The sequence below is a fragment of the Rhea americana genome, unplaced genomic scaffold (assembly GCF_003343005.1).
Source record: "Rhea americana isolate MKP2758 unplaced genomic scaffold, rheAme1 scaffold_96, whole genome shotgun sequence".
Classification (NCBI taxonomy): domain Eukaryota; kingdom Metazoa; phylum Chordata; class Aves; order Rheiformes; family Rheidae; genus Rhea; species Rhea americana.
The window spans coordinates 289,793-305,292 of NW_028187155.1; positions in this window are offsets into that span (position 1 = coordinate 289,793).

The window sequence follows — 15,500 nt, forward strand, 5'->3', positions numbered from 1 at the left end:
TTTTGAATTATTAGATTTGACCCAGCAGAGTATTTTTAAGGCAGCTTTAAATCTGCCAGAGGATATTTGGTGGGAGTAGGACCAAGAAAGGATACAGGCTGAAACTGTCTTATGGGGTGAAGATATAGAAAGAGGATTTCTTTTAAGGAAGATACTTTTAATGTTTTTAAATACTTCCAAGTTAGTTTTTAAAAAGCCCTTTCTAACAGATCAAGTGTTTACTCCTGTTCTGTGGATTGACCCCTGTCAGKATCAGTACAGGGCGGTTGCTACTGCAGGTGCAAGAAGATCCTCCATGGAGCGCTTTGGATTGARGAGCCTGCTAGAAATAGAGAGCTGACTGTATTTGAAAAATATACATGGAAAACAGTAGAGAGGTCTTGTAATTGCCTCTGAAGTTAAGTGGTATAGCTGAAGCTACAAAGGCTTGTCACGTGCACAAAATACTGGTCAAATGCAATGAAAGAGAGTATAATAGCAGAAAAGGAAAAAATTGGTTCCCACAGCAAATACAAATTTGTTTGTATTGTCTAGAGAAGAATTATGAAATGCAAGTGAACTTATCCTTCATTAAGAGGATATGACAGCTAACCAGACCATCATCTGTTAAATCAGTCATCACTAGATGCTGGCCACTGTGTGACTGAGATGTGTTTAGACAGTTTACAGTGAATCACAAATTTAGACCTGTCTCATTACTTCCAATTCAATAGCTGATGGAACRTGGCATCAAAATAGTAAAGCATTTGATATTTAGCTGTTACCAAATTAAATGGCAGAACAGCACTAGTGCAGTAGGGAGCGTCACACCCTGAAATTTTATTTGACAGTTTTCTCTGTTAAAAACTGACGTCAGATTTTCTGCAGGTTAGCATGTGTGCGCAGCAAAGCAGAAAGCACTGTGATCTGGGGATATATCAGCGTTTCTTAAAAACAAAGCTGCAAACAGCAGTAGCGTTACAAGGATGAACGTCATAACTATGTGATGCTGTCACTCCTAATGGTCAAACRCTTCCCCAGACATCCTTTCAGAAGGGAAGCTCATCAACAAACCTTGGAAGGATGCTTGCCCAGGAAGGCCTGAACACAGCCGCAGCAGGTTGAGTTGCCTAAACCGTTRCTCAGAGCAATGGACATAACTACTATTTGTCCAGAGATCTGATGACGTTCAAGGAAAAACATGCAGGGCACTTCAGAGGAAAACTATGTGTTGTACATGGCCAGGTTGTTCGTGTGTGGTTGTGCCAAAATGTATTTGTCACACAAAGTGCTCACGGTGGCTTTATAACATTTTTTTTCTTTTTTATAGTTCCTTTGTGTGCAGATGCTGAGCGAGAAGATAGCCCAGCACACAAGGTGCRGCAGCAGGACATCAGCGTGAGGCTGACGACAGGGAGATGCAGGGCCCGGGTATTACCTTGGGAGCAATCGTGAGCTGCTGGGGTGCAGCAGGTGGGGAAGAGGAGGGATGTTTTTCAAAGTCTTTTTATTTCTCTTCTCTCCTGGCCTATTTTACAAGTGATTCACTGTAGTTCATGTTCTAATAAAAGCTGCTCATTTTGAGCTTGTGGGCCTTTTAAAACCTGGCTGATGTTGACACAGAAGGCCAACCAAGCTGAGAGTAAAGGCAGCCAATCTGCAACTCGCACGTTCCAGTGCGGAATGTGCCGAGCTTCACTGCTAACCTCTTCCCCTGCAACTCCCCAGAGCAGCACCATGCAGCTGCTCGGTGATGCGGTGGAAGATCTGACTGTAAAGGAAAAGGTAGAAAATGCAGAGAAGCAAAGTTGAAGCTGTTTAGATAATGCTTGTAGAGGCTCAGAACCTTAAAACACCAATTTGTTTATCTGCCTCTCCACTGCATTTTGCAAAGCCACTATGAACCCATAGGAGTCCTCTGGTGAAGGTGGCTGCACAACTCTGTCTCTGAAGTAGCTCAGGTCAGCACGCACGAAATGGTGTGTTCTCCTTATTTATTAAAATGAGGCCAAATTAAAAAAAAAAAAAAAAAAAAGAAAAAGTTAATTGTGTCTTTGCTCTAAAGGCTGTTGGGGAAACAAAAATAGTATCTATAAATATAATTGTAAGCTATAGTTAAAGCAACATATGCAGATCAATTTGTTTTTTCTAAAACTAGGTGGAAATAAAAGGTTTTCTATTAAGAGAAAATATCAGTGTTTTCTGTAAGAGATTTAACTTTGTTAAAATATGATTTTCCTGAAATTATCATATAAAATGTTTTTCAAATTCATAAGTCTTTACTCAGCAGAGATGAGAATATTTTCTCTGCGGGAGTAGGAGGTTAAGAGCAATATATCACTCCTTACTGCAGAGATCTTATTTAATGTAACTTAGTTATATTAAATAAAAACCAGTCCCTTTTTTTTGGTCTGGTGAGAATAAAAAAGAAGAATCCTAAAGAAAGGAGAAAGAGGAGTAAGATAAACCTTTGCAGTAAGCCTTACTTAGAGGTAGTAAGAAGTTAAATTTTCACAGTATCAGCTTGAAGACTGATAAAGGAGTAAGGAGATGTGAGGATGGAGCAAATCTTTACCAGCTTTGGTTATTTTTAGTCTTGTTATCTGGGTTCTGAACTTATAATGGACCAAGGTTACCTTCCTTCTGTATCAATGACAAAATATGATAATAACTGTCATGACTTGGGAGCACAGAAAAGTATGACTGTAACGGAACAGGAGAAATACATAAAGCACATCGCTTTGGCGGCAGCAGAGAGTACGCTGAAAAAAATATTTAAGCCCTTGTATCGAATATTCCTGCTGAGAAGTAGGCAGGGGGTGGCTGCCTAGCTGTGCTGGGGCATTAGGATGCCTGTACAGTGCTGAGATGTTTGACCTCGCTGTAAATGGCCTTGAGCATGTTTCAGAAGCAGGCAGCTCAGCAGTGCCAAGCTCGGAGCCGGGAGCTTGCCCTGGTTCTCTGTGGGGTGGATTAGCCTGTGCAGGGTCCTGCCTTTCCGTGGTGAGCTCTGAGCGGACTCCTGCAAAGCTCTCACTCAGATATTCCCACCCTGCACTGTGACCCGTCTGCGGGAAGAAGTGGGCCTCCTCTGCCCCTGTAGCAGTGAGACAGCTGTGGCTCTTGCACAAGATYGAGAAGAGGAGAAGGACTAGAAATAGGTGGAGTTATTTAATACAGATGCCATGTTAATAGGGAAACATATCTTGCTCTTGTTTCTTGAGCCTTGAAAAAAATATTCCAGTGTCTGCACAACGTCAGAAATAAAATTTAAAGTGAGTGCTTCTGCGCTGTCTCATTCCTTAAAGAGTTTGCCAGTGAATATTGAGATGAGATGAAAATTTGAGATCCAGAACTTATTGATGTGTTCCTTGAAAAATTTGCTCAGTCAGTAAATATTTAAGGTTTGTATACAAAGCATTTGCTTTGTAAATAAGTATTGCAAGTAATAAAGAGCAGAAATTCTGTATTTTGGTAGTAAAATGAGGACRAAGGGAAGTGTTGTTTTTTTACAGCGGCAGTGTATCAGGACAACTTARTGCCATCTTTGGCTTTGATTGTCCATAAAAATGGCAATGGTGATCTGGGGGTTAATATAAGATGTTTAACACTAGTGACATTCATGGAAGATTTCTGTCTAGATTAGGAAGAAGAGGTCAGAAAATAATAAGTTTGCTGTTTTCAAATTTGTTGGGGTGATTCATCCTAGGGCACTTAGACAACACTGTCAACCTCAGAGCAATTAGCAATTATCTATGGAGGATGGGAAAAGGTCAAACATTTGCCTGTTTTCAAAAGGGGAGAAGTTGGAGAGTTATAAGTCAACCAGCCTCGTTGCACTTCTCAGAAAATCCTGGCAAAAATAATCAAATTGGAAACACTAGGAGGAAAACAGACAAGTCAGGAGTCGCTAAATAGCGTCAAACTAACTTAATTTTCTTTGACGACATGGCAAGAGGTCCATTGTTAGGAGAGAATCTGTTAATGTAATTTACTTCTCTTTAATATGGCTTTGACAAGATCTCAGTAAGAATCTAGGGACATGTGGAGTATGTGAAGCGAAAACTCAGGAAACACTTATGAAAGGTACTCTGTCAAACTGGACGGATATCCTGAATGGCATTCTGTCTTGCATTTGGTATCATTCCATATTTAATTAAGTACCTTGATGATTATTATAAACACCAAGGTTGGGTAAGTCTTCTTTTCTTGCTGATACCAGTTCCCAAGCTGATGACTACATCGGATTGAAAAAACGTGTTCCTAAACTTGTCTTGGTTCACAGGTGCTTAAAGGCAGCATCACTTTGTTTGGATTTGTTACTTTATGAAACTCTGCAGGCTGTGAATTGGATTATTGACTGGAAAAGATGAGGTAAAAAGAGTAAGACCCAGTCTAAGACACACTTAACACTGATGTCCCTCCTTATTGGTACTGATGATAGAAGATACAGAAGATAGACGGAGAGATGAGGGTGACCCTATTTCAACATCTCTTTTCCTTCCTTCCCTCTTTCCTTCCTGGGGTGCCAGTTTTCTCTGGGGAGTTTTCTGAGGCTATGTCCTCCCTCTGCTGATTCTCAAGCATTATGGTTCCCACATAGCAGTAAATTGCAACAGAAAAACACATTTTAATATTGTGGTGACTCAAAATGCCTCAATAAACCAGAGTATTCCAACTGAAGCTCAGTGTCTGAACTGAAATGTTTTCCTTAGGTTTTCCTGAATAAAAGATTCAGTGGGAAAAATAGAAGGTTTTCTTTCATAAAATTCTGAGAGAGGTTATCTGAAACTGTGTTTCCATTCAGGTCATCACCCTAGAAAATTCCAAGGAATTGGATTAATTTGGAATAATGTTTCAACTGGGTTTGTCACTTTTTTGATGAAAAGCTTAAGAATTTATCCTAGTATCTGTGAACCAATCAACTTATGGGATTTTTAGCCAACATGCTGGTGACAACACTGTGTCATGTAGAAACACAGACCATATTGCACTTTTAAAATGCTTGTTTTAAGACCACTATTGAATTACGGTACCTGCAGCTAGACATACATAGGATTCCAGGCTTGCCAGTCTTTGAGACTGTTGGGACATTGATCTGAGTCATGACAGAAAAGGACATGTTTTTGCAGGAATTCATGGTTTAAATCTAGGTGTCTAGAGGTAATGCATGTGTTTGGTGTAACACTGTAGGGAAGCAGTTTCTGAGCACTATTCAGCCTGCTTGGGAAAAACATGAATGGCAACTAGAGAGAAGGTTGTTTAGTTCACTATAGATTAAGCGTGAATTCTGCAGAGGAAAAAAAAAAAACGTCTCCACCTTTTGTATTTCAGCAGTGCATCCTCCGACAAACCAGGCAGAGGGCAGCAAAGATCCCTGAACGGGCTGTTGTCTGCATTGCAAACATCGCTGTAAGTAGCATAGCGCAGGTGAGCTTTAAACGCACTGGTTTCACTATGGTACTGTGGAGTTCGTTGCATGTTAATTTGCCATGAATATTAGACTGGTTGAGAAGAAACTGCTGTACACAAACACTGAAATTCTAATGCTGCAATACAGTGTTCTCAATTCTTGGGAACTTCGTGAAAGCACAGGATCTCTGAGATGTCTCTCTGAGTAGGCACATGGATATTATTCACTGTGGAATTCACATTCTTCTGCCCTCCGATCTGGATAAGAGGCCAATATTCTTTTTGTGTTTATAACCTCTCCCATAGAAGGAAACACAGGGCACTGGGAAAGCTGCCAAATAAATTACTATGTCTTGCATTAACTCTGATTTTCTCTAGGTGAGATAGTGGCAACAGACCAGGCCCAGATGTTGGAAAAACAAAGTAATTATAAAATTTACAATGTGGGAATTGCATCCGTTAGGCTTGGAAGCAGACCATTTGTTCTATTTATCCTACTTCTTTTTTTTATCTGCTGTTAAGTATTGCCAGGGGAAAGGGTAGAGCTCTGCTATAAATAAAACAAAAACAAAAAACACAGAAAATGCTATATAGAAAAATTCTGACTATTGTTCATCAGTTTAGCTTGTTGGCGGTTTTTGTACAGTTTTGTATGTGAGCTTCTGTGGATACTGTGGGGGTAAAATCAGTTAGAACTGCAAGTTGCTTGCCTTTGATCTTTAAGCTGTGTCTAACAGAGGAGGACTAAGACAGAGCTCACCCAAATAACTCTCCCCAAACAACACCATCGTTTGATCAAAGCAAGCATTCTCCTCCTTGAATCTGAATGGCCGAAGATGTCTCCATAACTCAGACCAAAGTGTGCAATGAAGAAAGATAGAAAACTCCTTTTCCATCTTTTTCTGAAAGGTCCGTATTGAYCATTGACTCCTTAGTGGGTTAGCCTGCAAGCGCAGAAGTTGACGAGATGATTTTGTATTAAGGACAGGTCACAAGGAGTATAATTTAACACCTCTCTCCTGGGATTATTGCTCAATTTTTCCCATATTTGTTTGTATGTAGCAAAATCTGCCACTCCCAATTAATACCTGTTTGATTGCATATTGCATTATCAATACTAGCTTTGTTATGTATGCATAGTGGAATTTTCAAGTGTTAGGGAATTCTGCATTTAAGATTGTTAATGGTCTTAAGTTAGTTTCTTTGTAGATTTATATTAAGAGGCATGCTAAAATTTCATTACCATTTGTTTAAACACTGTCATTCACATGATCCCCATGGGATCAGATCAACATTGCTCTTGGGAAGGGTTGCCCATGTTTTATTTATAGCCTTGAGTACTACGTACTTGAGTGCTATGAGTACTTAATGCATCTTCTGACCTGAGCTTTGTTTTCTGAAGAGAGATTCCATTAAGTGGACATATAATTAGCCATCAGCTACATCCGAAGGCTGGGGGCTTTGACTTGCCCAGCATTACACARGCATTCAGGGTGAGAACCCAGCTCTCAAAGTGATTTTGTGTTGTGGTAGCCAGAAGATTATCTTGCTATTTTCGGTCTCTTCACAGCAGCATCAGAATTTTGCATCAAAGACCAAGGCCTGACATGAGACGAAGTTGCTTTATAATCTGAGTTTCTTCATAGAGCATGGACTGCCAGGCCCTGGTACAGGGCTGTGGTAGCATGTGTCTTATAATTAAAACTTGATTTTTTGTACACTAAGGTCTGAATTGAGCTTTAGCATGGGGAAAACAATCTTTGTTCTTGGATGCTGCTGTCCACCTTTCACTGAACTTTAAAAAGAAATTCAGCCTGATATATRGAGTAGTTGAGTTAGTTTGAAATTAAAACATGCTAGGATGCTACCTTCCTACACATGCTGCTAGTACTGCTTGTTTTAATACAGTTATACCGAGACCTACAATAAAGCAGGCATAAAACTTTGTTACAGTGCTTAGCTGACAAAAAATTTCTTTTCTTGCTATTTCAGCCTTTTAGCCCACCAGTTCTCTGCTCAGCCTCAGGTTGAAGTAGAGAGTTTTTGAAAGTTGGACTAAAAAAGAGAATCTACTTTTGAAACATGATAAAAAGCTTTTCAGCTTTTTATCTTCTAAACTTTTTAGACTCTTGTTTTGCATAGTTACAAGTTCATTCTTGTCAGTAAAAGCAATGTCATTTTTGTTACCAATTGTAGATGAGATTTTCGTGAATATAAGGCTAATTTTTCAAAATCCAGTGTCTGCAATATCTATTTATGATTTCATTTCTCATTTAGTCATGCAGTTATCTCTTCTGCATACATAAACTGAACATTATAAAGATCCCTGGGGGTAAAACATGTATTCATTAAAAATAGTTGTGAAATTTGTCATGCAGTTGTGACACATTGTTTAGAAGATTTTGCCTTAGTATAGCTCAGAAAGGGGACATTTGAGCAGTGATATCTGCTGGCAGAGAAATTTTGCTTGTGACAATTAATGACATTCCATTCAGCCTGGAACATGGATTAAAAGGGGGGAGAGCTGAATGGTAAAAACAGGGTATGTGAATTGCATATATTTAATGGATTTAAATCTCTGTAGGAAGGACTATTAGAAAAAGAAATCCGGCCTTCACATTGTTGCAGACAATTTTCTCTTCTCCTGCATTGTGTCTGTGAGCTGAATGGTTTCTGGAATTATAACATACAAATCAACATTTTCTATTTTGTTGTTTTATCTCCTGATTCCCCTCATGCAAGTGCACAGGAAATATCAAGTTCAGTAGTAAAATAAATTAGCTGGCTGTTTTTATGAATATTTAATAGAAGAGCTGGGGACACATTCCCTAGTAACAAAGCCTGTGAAGCTCACAGGTCACAGAAGGGTTGAGGTTGGAAGGGGACCTCTGGAGATCATCTAGCCCAACCCGCTGCTCAAGCAGGGTCACCTAGAGCACGTTGCACAGGATCATGTCCAGGTGGGTTTTGAATATCTCCAGAGAAGGAGATCCCACAGCCTCTCCGGGCAACCTGTTCCAGTGCTCTGTTACTCTCACAGTGAAGAAATTCTTCCTCATATTCAGGTGGAACTTCCTGTGGTTCAATTTGTGCCTGTTGCCTCTTTTACTGCTGCTTGGCACTACCACTGAAAAGAGTCTGGCCCCAGCCTCTTTAGATCCTCCCTTAAGATATTTATAGCCTCTGGTAAGATCTCCTCTCAGTCTTCTCTTCTCCAGGCTAAGCAGGCCCAGCTCTTGCAGTCTTTCCATGTAAGAGAGATGTTCCAATCCTCTAATCATCTTTGTAGCCCTATGCTGGACTCTCTCCAGTAACTCCTTGTCTCTCTCTGCTTTCTGGGCACTGATCCAGCTGAAACTAGTTATAAATGTGTGGAAGATTTGGATGAGAACATCTTCTCATGAAAACTGCCAGGCACTACTAAACTGTCTTTTCAAGTGCTTGTTCCTGTTGTTTCCAGCACTACTGTGTAAATGTTAACAACCTGTTAGAGCTGCTTATAGATAATTTCCGTGTGTGGCTGTCCTGACCAGAAGGAAAGGTGTGAAATGCAAGAAAAATAAGAGCACGGGCAACTTGCTGAGGTGAAAGGACACAATCTGAGCAAAGCATTTGCAGGCTTCATAGAGCAGGTTCAGAGGGGATATTCTGAGGATGGGTAGCTGATCTTTCAGATGCATGTCCCAAGAATCCCTAAAACTGAATGGATTTTTTAATTAGTGAAATGGTTTATAACATGTTCTGAAGAAAAATCTTTTGTGAAGGGAGGAAGAAGCTCTTTCTCCTGCTCTCTGCTTTTCCCCAGTTGTACAATAGTTCCTCAGCCCTTGAGAGGGCTTCTTTTCTCCCTCTCTGTCCCCAGGTTTGGAACTGCTGCCTCATCCTGTCTCCTGCATGCTCGGCATCCCCACTCTCTGTGCTTCACTCGAGCTGTCCCACAAAAGCAGGCACCGTAGAGGAACTGACAGTGACAATATGTAAAAGTGACAGATCATCTATTGTCCATCTATTGTGGTCGGAGATGGCTTCGCTAGTCTCTGTCAGAAGTTCTGAAACCTCTCTCAGCAGTATTAATGCAAGCAATAAAATTGCTCATGGCGTAATAGATATGAGAGGAGCAACAGTTTTGATCTAAAGCAACATTTTTAAATCTTTTTTAACTCAATGCTCACCAAATGTGTTTGAAGGAAATGGACCATTCTGGATATCGCTACTGTAATGCACAAGCAATAACATAATAATTGGGATACTAAATAAAAATTTGTTCAGATGTGCTTATATATGGGGACATGTCCATGTACTGAAGTTATTTCAGGTACAATTGATTGAGAAACTCTTGTCTAAAGGACTGCATTTTCTTTGCCAGATGCAACTGCTAATCTCTTGCATATTAAATTGCTGTATAGCTTGAATGGCTGCCACCTACCTTAGCCTTTCATGCATAGGTAATTGGCAAATACTGAAAGCTGCAGAGTAAGCTTACCATCTTTCTTGAAAGTCACACTAGTGGAATTGCTGTAGATGCTGGAAGCTATTTCTCCAAGGCAGGCAGCTGAATGGCAAGCCTGGAAGCAACATTGTCTGAAGGATTTTTTTCCAGAATATATTCAGATAAACATGGAGTGGCTGTGGTTAGCTGTGTCCCTCCCTGCCCCAGGGAGTCAGAAAAGCAATAGAGAACCTGTCTGAGAGGGATGCAAAGGAGGAGGGCAGATTAACAGGGCTTGTTGGGGCACAATTCATGCTGTAAGATCAATTGTGAAGGGAATTTAACCCTCTGTCCCCCTGTTCTTTTGTAGTAGTACCTCCCAGTGCAAGTTGCCATCATCCAAATATCCTCGCAGAAGAAAAGCAACAAGAAAAACCTCCCTGTACAGGGGAGAAAGTCATGAACTGCATTTCTCGCCACCACGCTTTGCATTGCTACTTCAGCGAAACGGATCTCTTCTGTTAGCAGCTTAACACAGTTCGCACTATATTTCATAAAGGTTGCTCTCTGTGCCACTGCGCTAGAGATTTAGGAGACACTGCGTGATGGAGGATTATTAAGCTTCTGTGCTATCTCTTGATTTTCTTCCTCTTAAGAAAATAAAATTAAATACAGAAATCTCACCTAAATCTTTTATTCAAACTATCTTTGGAGGCTTAGTTAGACTGCTGAGTTAAACTATCAAACCTGAAATTCCACAGAAGATAGCCCTGCTTGAGAGAAACCCTGTGAGGACAGAAAACAGGACTAATGGTATAATTAAAGACTCCAAACTGCCAGTCCCAGTTGCAGCAGGCTTGTCAGAGGGTATTTTATCTTCTAGTGGTTACAAGCCATCCTGCTTCTCTGTAACACACACACGGCTACTTCTATTTCAGCATTCCCTTAGTTTGTACCTCATGTTGCTTTATTTCCACACCCTGATTAAAGACTTTAGGGAATTGTGATCACCTAACTGCAAAGGATTTACAGTGGGAAAATTCAGTTGGATATAAGTAATGGGGTTTGGTGTTGCTCCGCTTATACTAATCTGGGATGATGTGTTGCTACATGGTGAGTGCAGTAATTAYGACATATTATGGAATTGGGCTGATTTTGCCTTCTATTTTTTGCAGCTTACTATCATTTAAATTCATAGTATGTAAATGTAGAGGTATTAATACTTGTTTTATTACCAGGTCTGCTCCATTATATATTTTAAATATCAATAATCTTGTAGCACTGTGTAATTTCTTACCATCATATGTAGGAAGAGATATTTTTGCCCTAACAAACCTAAAACCTAGTTATTATCTATAAAGCACCCTGAGATACTCAATGGGGTAATGAGGGAAGGAAAGAATTGCTTATCATTCATATCTTATAAAGTAAATTTCAGTTATAGTTCAATGCTTGTATCTTGAGCTTTTTAAAAAGTGCTCATTTAGAAGCACGTACATTGTAAACTCTTGTGTATCTCAGTCTTGATTTTGAAGGAAATTCTTGTATTGGCTTGACTTTTTCCTTGTTTTATATTTCCCATTCCATAAAATGCTGAGAGAATTAAATTGTTCTTTATCCTTTACATCCAAATCGTTTAAAGATGAACACTGAAGGGGGTTGTTCACATTAGTCTGTAGTCTTCATTCACAAGCTTGCTTGTTCACTGTAGTTGTGTATTATTGCAATCTTCTCACCCTTTACTTGTCTCCAAGTCTTCTCCTGTTTTAAAACTGTTTCAAATTGTGCACCACTGGTATCTTCATACGCCTGTATCCTGTCAAAATGTGCGTTTCTTTCATGTGCCCGTTCTCTTTGAGCTTTCTCTACACATGGCTTTTCTGGAAACTGTGAGTTTTGCATTGCTTTCTTACTGGGGTCAGACAGCCACATCTCTGCCTATATTGCTCCAGGTACGTATCTGCCAAATTCACTATCTGCAGTCATTGTAGTGATGAAAGTGCCAAGAGTGAAAGACTCAGTTGCAACACTCCCTGCTGGGTAAGTCAGTCACCTTCGTTTTGGATCTAACCAGCCTACGTACGTTAGGACCTATCTCAAATGTTCTTATCATTTTTCTGCGCTGAAATGATGTAGTTATGTCAGCTCAGTGCCTGGAGCCACCGGTGCATTTAGTTGAGAATGACCATCTCTGCAGTTTATCTGTTCTTGGCATTGAACATGCAGATAGACCGACCAATTTTTTTCAGAATCCTGAATCATGAGTTGGAGGGGGAGAATACCATCCTCAGAGCCACGTTCTAGGGTTCAGGCTCTTCTGGGTCAAACTTTTTGCCTTGGAAGTGCCCGCTTGCTGCATGGTTTATCTGTCCCTGGCATCTCTCTCGGCCATGTTTATAATCCCTTGGTCAGGCATGCTGAGGCATGCATGTCCTCCAACTCCTCTTCTGATCATTCACTCTATAGGACTGAGACTCATTAATCCTCAGCCTGTATATGGCTGAGGCAGGTTTGGTACCCACACTGTTTCTTGTACTTTGTGCAGAGTCCCAGAATATTGCTTCTCATTCTAGATCTTCTCACTTTCCTTGTGCCAAGGTGTATATGTTGTGTGGCTTTACATTTGGCTATACCGAAGCACAGTATTTGTGTATTTGTATTGAGCTGACTCAGTGTTTGCCATCTCTGTCAGTGACCCGCCTTCTTAAGTTGCACTATCCATTCTCTCAATCTTTGTGAGATTTATAAGCTTTATAAATAGTGTTTTTAGTTTTTCTTAAATTAGTGGTTTTAGGTAATTGAAAAACACATTAAGGAATGTAGAGTTAAGAACAGCTTTCTGTGAACACTTCAAAAATACATGTGGGAAAATGGTTCCTTACTTACCTTTCAATTAGACTGTGTCATGTTCAGGTTATTTTGGTCTGGATGCTTAAGCAAAAAGCCATGTAAGACCTGTAATACTTTCAAATAAAGAAATCAAATAACTTAAATGTGATCTATTTTATGTTGGAGATCATTGTCTTAAAACTGTGCAATTTTAAGATTGTAGAAGGAGTAGTTTTTGCCATGTAATGTTTTTTGGGTTATTAGGGCAAAAAGCATGGGCAGTCACCTTCTGCTCTTGCTTTAACTTTAGCTCTTCAAGTTCCTTTATCACACTTACAGTGATACCCTACAGGTTTTTACCTATCAGTTTCACTAACTGTTGTAATTTTTTAGGTATCCTTGTTTTTGTATTTAAATACATAACTTTTCCTGTGTTGGCTTTTCCATATTCCTAGATCAACAAAAATTGTTTTTATCTGTGCTAATCACAAACTTTCAACATTTACCTACTAATTTGTTCTTTATTTGCAACATTCCTTGGGTTTTAATGTCACTGTTTTTTTCTTCTTGTGACAAGCTGTTATGACACACACTTTCAGGTGCTTAAATGTGGGAGTGAGTCTCTTGTGGAGCTTGTTTGTTCAGCTCCTCTTAAAAGTGCTCTGCATCAGTGTGTTGTCATCACTGCTTTCCTTATTCTTGGCTGTCCTTGAGAACAGTGTGAAGAAATCACTGATACAGGTTGAGATGACGAACTGCTTCAGCTGATAACACTAACATCACATTTTACTGTTTTAGCCAGATATTTTCTGCTTTTTTTTTTTTTTTTTTTTTTTTTTTTTTTTTTTTTTTTTTTTATTTTTTTTTTTTTTTTTTGATATTTCTGAAAAGATGGCATTTGTAGGCTTTGAACTTCTTTTAAATTTGCTCTCACAGGTCAGTACATCCTCACTTATTCACTAGCTGCAATGATGCAGTACCTACTGAACAGCAAAAAGGATCCTGGTGGGAGAATGTGGATTTCATGTTATTTTGTAAAACAAGAAATCTATTCTTCTCTTTTATGTTTTAAAACTTATCCTGTAACCTTTTTTTTACTACTCTTATCCTGTTGACTTTCTTAACCCTTAGGAGATTTTATTTGCAGTGAATTTGATCCTCAGGCTTGTTATAGGGAAATTATGGACAAGTTTCAGCTATTTCGCATGTTCTTGCATCCTGAAGAATTCATCCAAAACTCATCTATTACATAGAGAGATCATCCACTTCCTGGTGTTTTCACTCAGAGAATGTCAAACTACTCTTTGGCAACCTCTCTGGAAGAAAAATTTGTGCATCAATTAGGATTTGGGATGTCAGAGACAGTTCTGTCGTCTTTCCCAGTTTTCATTTTGGACTTTAAGACCATATCCGTTGCTTTCTTCTTGCTATTATTGCCACCTCAAGCCTAGCATTAATGTTCACAGTTACTAGGCGGATGTAGGGCTAGTGAATTTTCAAGTGTCTGACTATAAATATAGATGATGAGTTAAAAGGCAGTAGCAATGCATTGTTTATTTTCCATTTCTGTGTATTGAAGCCTCGCGTAAATCAGTTGGTTGTTACTCAGTTCCTAGTCTGTGAACAGTTCCTGTGCTTTGGAAATCCTAATTCCTGATATTCCCTTTTACCAAATGTATTACAGATTGTTCTTGGGATGTAAGAATTGATGGCCAAGAGCTGAAATGAAACATTTGCTTGCTCAAGGATATCAGGATCATGCTTGTTTCGCTGTCAAATTACTCACGCAGCTTTACTTTTGCAAGTGTTATACTAATCTTTATGAAATTAACTTCACAGTTTGCTTTTACATTTATCAAGAATCTTACTGAAATCATGGCTCTCTGATAACTTTCATTAACAGTAACACTTCTTTCCCTTCAGAATTCATTTTTTTCTGGACCGCTCTTTGCTTGGGTTGCTATCTTTTTGGTAATGGGTTTTCTTGGAGCAAGAGTTAGTAGTTTGTAATCAGCTCTTCACCCAGGATAACTGGAAGACTCATATAAGACTTCAAAGTCTTATAATTTTCATAAAGAAATGCCCTAATTATTTGTTTGAGGGAACTAATGTATAGAACGAGTTGGGTCAAAAAGCTGCATTTCAATTTGAGTTGAACTGGTCTGAAATTAGATACTTCACCTTCTGCAGTCTGACAAAATTGAAACATTGTGGGAAAACTAAAATATATCTCTGTGAAATTTTGATTTTATGAAAATTGATTTTTTTCCAGAAATACAAATCCAACAAGTTTTGTCAATTGTATGTCCAGAAGAGGCATGAGAGGAGAACAGTGTCATGCCAACACAAGCAACATTTTGCACTTTTTTTTTTTTTTTTTTTTTAAGTAGTTTATCCGGTGACATCAGGCACTGGTGTAAGTAACTGTTTATGCACATGGGTTTCAGAGAGTAGGGAATCATAGAATCTGTAAGTTTGGAAGGGACCTCTGGAGATCATCTAGTCCAACCTCCCTGCTCAGCAGGGTCACCTAGAGCATGTTAGACAGGGTTGCATCCAGGCGGGCCTTGAAGATCTCCACAGAAGGAGACTCCACAACCTCTCTGGGCAACCTGTTCCAGTGCTCCGTCACTCTCACAGGGAAGAAATTCCCCCTCACGGTCAGGCGGAACTTCTTGTGGTTCAATTTCTGCCCATTGCCTGCTGTCCTGTCACATGGGACAACTGAAAAGAGTTTGTCCCCATCCCTTTGACACCCTCCCTTCAGGTACTTACCCACATTGATAAGATCCCCCCTCAGTCTTCTCTTCCCAACTAAGGAAACTCTGAATACACTGAAAAAGGAAAAGTA